The sequence below is a fragment of the Benincasa hispida genome, chromosome 12 (genome assembly GCF_027475165.1).
Source record: "Benincasa hispida cultivar pf3 chromosome 12, pf3_genome.v1.1, whole genome shotgun sequence".
In the NCBI taxonomy this organism is placed as follows: domain Eukaryota; kingdom Viridiplantae; phylum Streptophyta; class Magnoliopsida; order Cucurbitales; family Cucurbitaceae; genus Benincasa; species Benincasa hispida.
In genome coordinates, this window is record NC_143489.1 from 49890921 (window position 1) to 49897014 (window position 6094).

A 6094-nucleotide genomic window follows, 5' to 3' on the forward strand; every position below is an offset into this window, starting at 1 on the left:
AAGGAGAAAAAGAACTATGGTTATATGTTGCATATGATGTGATATTAAAACTATAGGTTATAAATATAATATGATAATTTAGTTATCATATTTATAATTAAATCAATTGTAAGATAATTGATTTCAATTTTTTCTCAAAATAACTGACTTAGTAAGAGATTTTAATCAGTTTTGATAATTGATGGAAAAAATAAAAATCGTTTTCATTTTTTCATATTCCAACACGCAAGAAGAAAAAGATATATGATAGCTTTTAAGAGAGTACACAACTAAGGAACGAGTAACCTATACGATAGCTACTCACTGCTAAATGATCGAGTGTCCAAGTTTAAATGATAGACTTCTCCATTCTCCAACGTAATCGATCATCCAGTTCCTCTTTACCTCTACCAAATCCATACAGAGCCTACACCTCCTAGATTCTCACACCGAGAATACCAAGGTGGCCTCGTGGTAGTGTCAAGTTTGCATTCGAGGGTCGAGTATCGAGTTTAACCCGATTGTGATCAAGGATCATAAGTTCGTGCTATTTCCTGGATATGCTCGTGTTGCATTCGTGCTATTGAACATGTTGCTGATTGTTCGAGGGAATACTAGAAGAAAAGTTCTTCAAAGGTATGATTCACTCAATCCCTTTGTATTTAGTTCTTTGAAGCATACTGTGATTTAGACTTAATGCATAACTGTTTTATTAGATTCTAAATGTTCATGTTCTTTCACAATGGGATTTAGAACAATTTTCTTCTGCTCATTGGTTCTCTATGTTTAGAGTTTCTTCTATTGGTATCAGAGCTAGGTTGTTTTGATATTCCAAATTCTAGATGTATTGAATTACATTTGCAGTCTTGGTGGGTTTTATGTTTCTACAATGCGTTTAAGTGTTAGATGTAGTTGTGGATATGAATTGATGGATGTTATGGGATGATTGCCTCTGGTTTTAAAGCTTTCTTTACATTTCAATGTTAATTTGTAAGTCCCTCTACATTTTTTGGCATGATTAATTTGCTATCGAGTTTGTATTTAAAGTTTTTTGGTCTATAAGAGTTGTTCGTGATGAAGCTTCAATGCATGGAGATGTTGTTCACTTCGAGGAAGTAGACCAACGGTTGGTCCCATCATGTAGCCTAGGCTAAACGATCGTTTATATTTGGCTACGCGATTATGTAGAAAAGTTCTACTTGACCGTGTAGTATTACTAAATGATCGAGTAAAGAGTTTACTTGATTGTATAGTGTTGGCTACTCGATCGCGTAGACGCTAAGGTAAACGATCATTGAGTATATAATACTTGACACAGTATCATCTCTGAAAGTAGACTCTCAGAGCTATCCAACGACACCAAGATCTCTAAATTTGCATGGACGAAATGATCAAACTGATCATTTGAAGTTCGACCTCCCCTTTTTATATTGCTTTCCACTGCTTCTCATTAAGTCTTAACACGACACCTTTAGCTTTCATGGAGTTAAATTCGGTACTTAAGAAAGCTGGTGCTTTTAATCGGTGATTAATACCAATCAACACAAGTTCAATCGTTTAGCTCACCACCCCATTGTTTAGCTCATCGTTTAGTGACCTCACACTGATGCTTGTCACCCAACGATCTCGCTCTCGCCCATCGTGCAGCACACAACCTATCGTACTGCTCTCACGCATCATGTAGATCTCATTGATGCTTATCATGTAGTGTTGACGCCCATCTTCTAACGCGTCACGACTATCGACTAGTGATGATGGGCAGAAATGACGTCATTGTAGGCTTTTTATTTAGAATTATGAGGGCTGTTAAGTAGAATATGCGGTGATTATGTTAGGAATTCATGAGAAAATGAGTTTGCGTCGATCGACATTAGGAATCTCGGCTAACCCACTATTATGCGTTATTATACATTCAATTTTCTATCTTTGTAGCTAATGCAGAAAGCGGACGTATACGCTAAAGGGCTACCATAAAGACGACCACATGCGGGGAATCTCTCCATCGCAGAGGCGAATACATATGTTCGGTGCATGGATGTTGCTGCCATCAACCGTATGCGTCCATCGCATAGAAGTTGCAGCTGTCGAGCGAATGCGGTCATCGTAAGGAGATTGCGGCTACATAATGATAACCATAATAGAAGGGCGACCGCAAGGTCGGTGGAATGCAAACATGAACGCATACCTCGAGAGTATCAAAAGATGATGTTGATATTTCACCTACCATTCCGTTAGCAGCAGATATTCAGAAAAGGACCATCACGCTGCGCGTGTCAGATTCAGAGCAGGTCCATTAATGTTGTCGGCGATCAAGCTCTATAAATAGAAGCCATTGAGCAGAATTTCATATCATCCAAGGTTTTTCGCCTGAGGCTCCCTGCCTTGGGGTGGATCCTTGTGATTCAGACCAAAGCGTGAGAAGACAGCTTGAGAGTTCTTCATCTCCTTCATCCATTCTGATTGACAACCGATGCCTTTGCCAGAGTTAGAGCTCGAGAGTGTCTGCTCCACTTCCCATCCATGGCACCAGCGACAGCCTTGACACACATTTGCTGGGAGTAAGACATTGCTTCCAGCTGGCCTTTCATTTCTCTTCTTTCCTTGTATTGTATTACATTTTGGTTTAAGGAATTAATACATTTTGTGATCAATGCATTTTTGTATTTTTCTTCGATTCCATCTCCATCTTCATTTACTTAGTATCCTTTACTTTTATTGCATCATTGAGTAAGATTGCTAGAGTATCGCATACTTAAACATGTGGATTAGGGATAGAAGCATGTAGCAAACCACCGGAAGGTGTTCGCTGCGTGATTCTTGTGAAAAAACCTTATTTGCTTAGTATGAAGCTGTAGCAACACTTGTCTATAGACGGACGTAATACTTGTCTATGAGTAAAATCAGCAGTAATTAATTTCCCGGGAGGGTAAGTAGTTGATCGCATTAAGCTTTGTAAGCTAGTGTTCACTAGAGATAAGAATAATCTTACGTCGGTCAGGCTTTTGGGGTTACCTTGTCTTATGTATGCGTCCATTACACCTTTAGAGCTACTCGAGTGAGATTCTAAAGAAAGAACCTAAGACTTGAGAGAGCTAGGTTAGAATCGAGGCTCGAGAGAGCTAGATTAAGATCGCATAAGCAAGAATGGAGACTTAGGAATAAGTTTTGTTTGCTATTACGCATCGCATGTGTCTTCGTCAGGTGTGTATAGCATGATCGCATAAGTTTGCGTTGGCTGGGGTTACCCTTGCGGTCAAGCTTAGGGTTGTGATGAAGACATCCTCACTATTTCATCTATTTTTTCATGCATTTTACTACACGTCAACCGTTTCCATGTCTCTTTCTCTCAATCATATTCCCACTGCTTAATTTGTTAGTTTGGAGTAGAAGTAGTTTGTAGCTTATAACCCCCATCATTCTTTTATTTATCCGTCGCAAACACATTACCACATACCCGTTAGCTACAAGTCCCTGAGTTCAACCTCGGATCACTCGAGAAACTCGCGTTCTCGTTATACTTGGTGAGAGCGCAAGAAAACTTGTGATAGGAACATATGGTTATTGCATATAAGATTAACGCATACATTCTATCCCAACGGATGACCCTCGACGCATGAGAACCAATGCATAACCTAAGACATGCATCGCATAAATTATGTTCCATCTTTTCGGCGGCATTACATTGCGTTCCGTCCGCCACAATTTTAATTTTAGTCATCATCTAGCACCCACACCCATTGCATAGCGTCATTGCCCAGCGTCATCATCTAGCGCTGATGCTAATCATGTAGTGCCATTGCCTCATCATTTAACGCTATCGTCCATCATGTAGCACTATTGTTTAGTGCAAAACTTTGCATCGTTTAACACTGCACATTGTCATACGATCGTCTACCGCATCGTTCAGTGTCGCTCATAGGTACACGATCGCCTACCACATCGCTTAGCCCCGCTCATTGCTATACGATCGTCCAGTGCATGCAACTCCAATGCCCAGCGCCCACGCTCGCGCACACTTGAAGTTGCCGTATGCATGCTAACCTCTCAAGACTTGGCTGCCGCATGCCTCTTCCCATGCATAGCTTTTCTCTCGGCCACTATTTAGCTTCCTTCAATTCCCAAATAAACTCTCTAATGAGCAAGGCCAATGCCCTTGGCTTAACTCCAATGCCTAGCACAAGGCCAACGCATAGGCAAACACTTAGCCATTTTTCGAGCTTCCAATGCATGGGTTACACTTAGCCATTTCTTCTAGCTTCACCCAAGAGTCAAGCTTCCAAATTCAAACTTTTCTTCTAAATTTTCATCATTTTCTCTACAATTACACATTAATTCTCACATCAACCTACTCACCACACTGGTTTCAGTAGGGAACATACACAAGTAGAGAAATTAGGGCTCAGGGTTCATAATGATAAAATAATGTTGTCCATTCCAAGAAGCTATAAAGGAACGAACCACAAATATCAGTATGTATCAGTTTTAAGACTTTTAGAGCTCGATTTGCACCTAATTTTCTTTTATTTATTTGTTTACTTTTGATACACTTTATATAGATATGCAAGTTTTTCATATCAAAAGGATTCAAAATTTATCTGACACAAGACGTTCCATTTGTTGTTTATAAATATATCCCAAACGTTGATTCCATAATAAAGAGGGATTTTAATTTAATTTTCACTTAGTACCCACAGCAACAATATGATAGGTTTCATAACTGGGTGCTAGTATCTAACATATATAAGTTATCTACTAAAGAACCTGTACCTATTAGATGGAAATTTACATAAAGACACTTTATTATTTTTTAATGTCCAAGTGTAACCATATTTGTTCAATCCAGAAATAGATACCAGATTGCGTCTAAAAGATGATACAACAAAAGTGTTGTACAAGACTAAATAAAAATCGGTCTCAAAACATAATTTAAATTGACCGATAGCATCAACTTTTTCCATATTACAATTTTCCACATAGATGTAGCTTTCACTCTCAAGTGGTTTTTGGCTCTACAGGCAGCCCTACATAGTTATACAGACATGAATGGTAGCACAGAATCCACCCACCAACTATGTAAAGGTACAAAAGCAAAATAGAGATATACACACCATTCTTAGCACACCAAGCGTGATACTTTTAACAGTCCTACTTTAGAGGTTCTGGTTTCTTATAGGAGAAACAAGTAGAAAAGCCTGTACTTTGGAATTGATTGTTTTATCATCATCAAACACATGCGATTAGACTTTTCTCATTTTTCCACCTTAGCCTCATTGGGCTCTTGAGGGGTAGAAACTTGTCTATCTTGCCGAAGTGCAAGATCGAGATCTATACATCCCAAAGTGATCTCAACATGATCTTTCTAGGACTTATAATTTGGACCTGTTAACATCAGAATTTGACCCAAATTGGAAGGGATTTTAGTTAACAAAAATTAGCTCCATGTCTCTCTATTTTCAAATTTGTAGAAAATAGCAAAGCGTTTTGGCCCACTAATTACTGAACATGAAAAGTCAAAAAATAATACCGATTTCTATCTGATTGTTGTCTAATTACTGTTTGTTTGTTATCCAACTGCTTAGATTGTTAACAATATTGATTTCTATCTGATTTTTGTTAAACTGATATTTGATATTGGTTGTTATTTAATTTTCAATGATACTGATTGCTATTTGATTGTTTTCAAATTACAGTCTGATATTAATTACCAATGATATAGATTGCTTTTTTGTTGTTGAATGATTATTATTCAATACCGATTTCTATTTGACTATTGTCTAATTACTATTTCATGATAATATTGATTATACTGATTGCTATGTGATTGCTTTCTAATTACTATATAATATTGATTGCTATTGATAGCGATTGTTATTTTATTGCTATCTAATTGCTATTTGATACCAAGTACTCTGTGATTGCTATCTCTATTTGATTACCATGCAATTTCTATTTTATCGTCAGTTTGAGAATGTCAAATCATATTTTATTTATTCATGTTGTCGCCTCTCTTCGCCTTCTGCCGGATTACATAAAAATAAATTAGTATAATAATTAAGTTTTGATGCAGATGAATGTATGAAAATAAATCTGTATTTTGATGCAGATATGAAAGTAA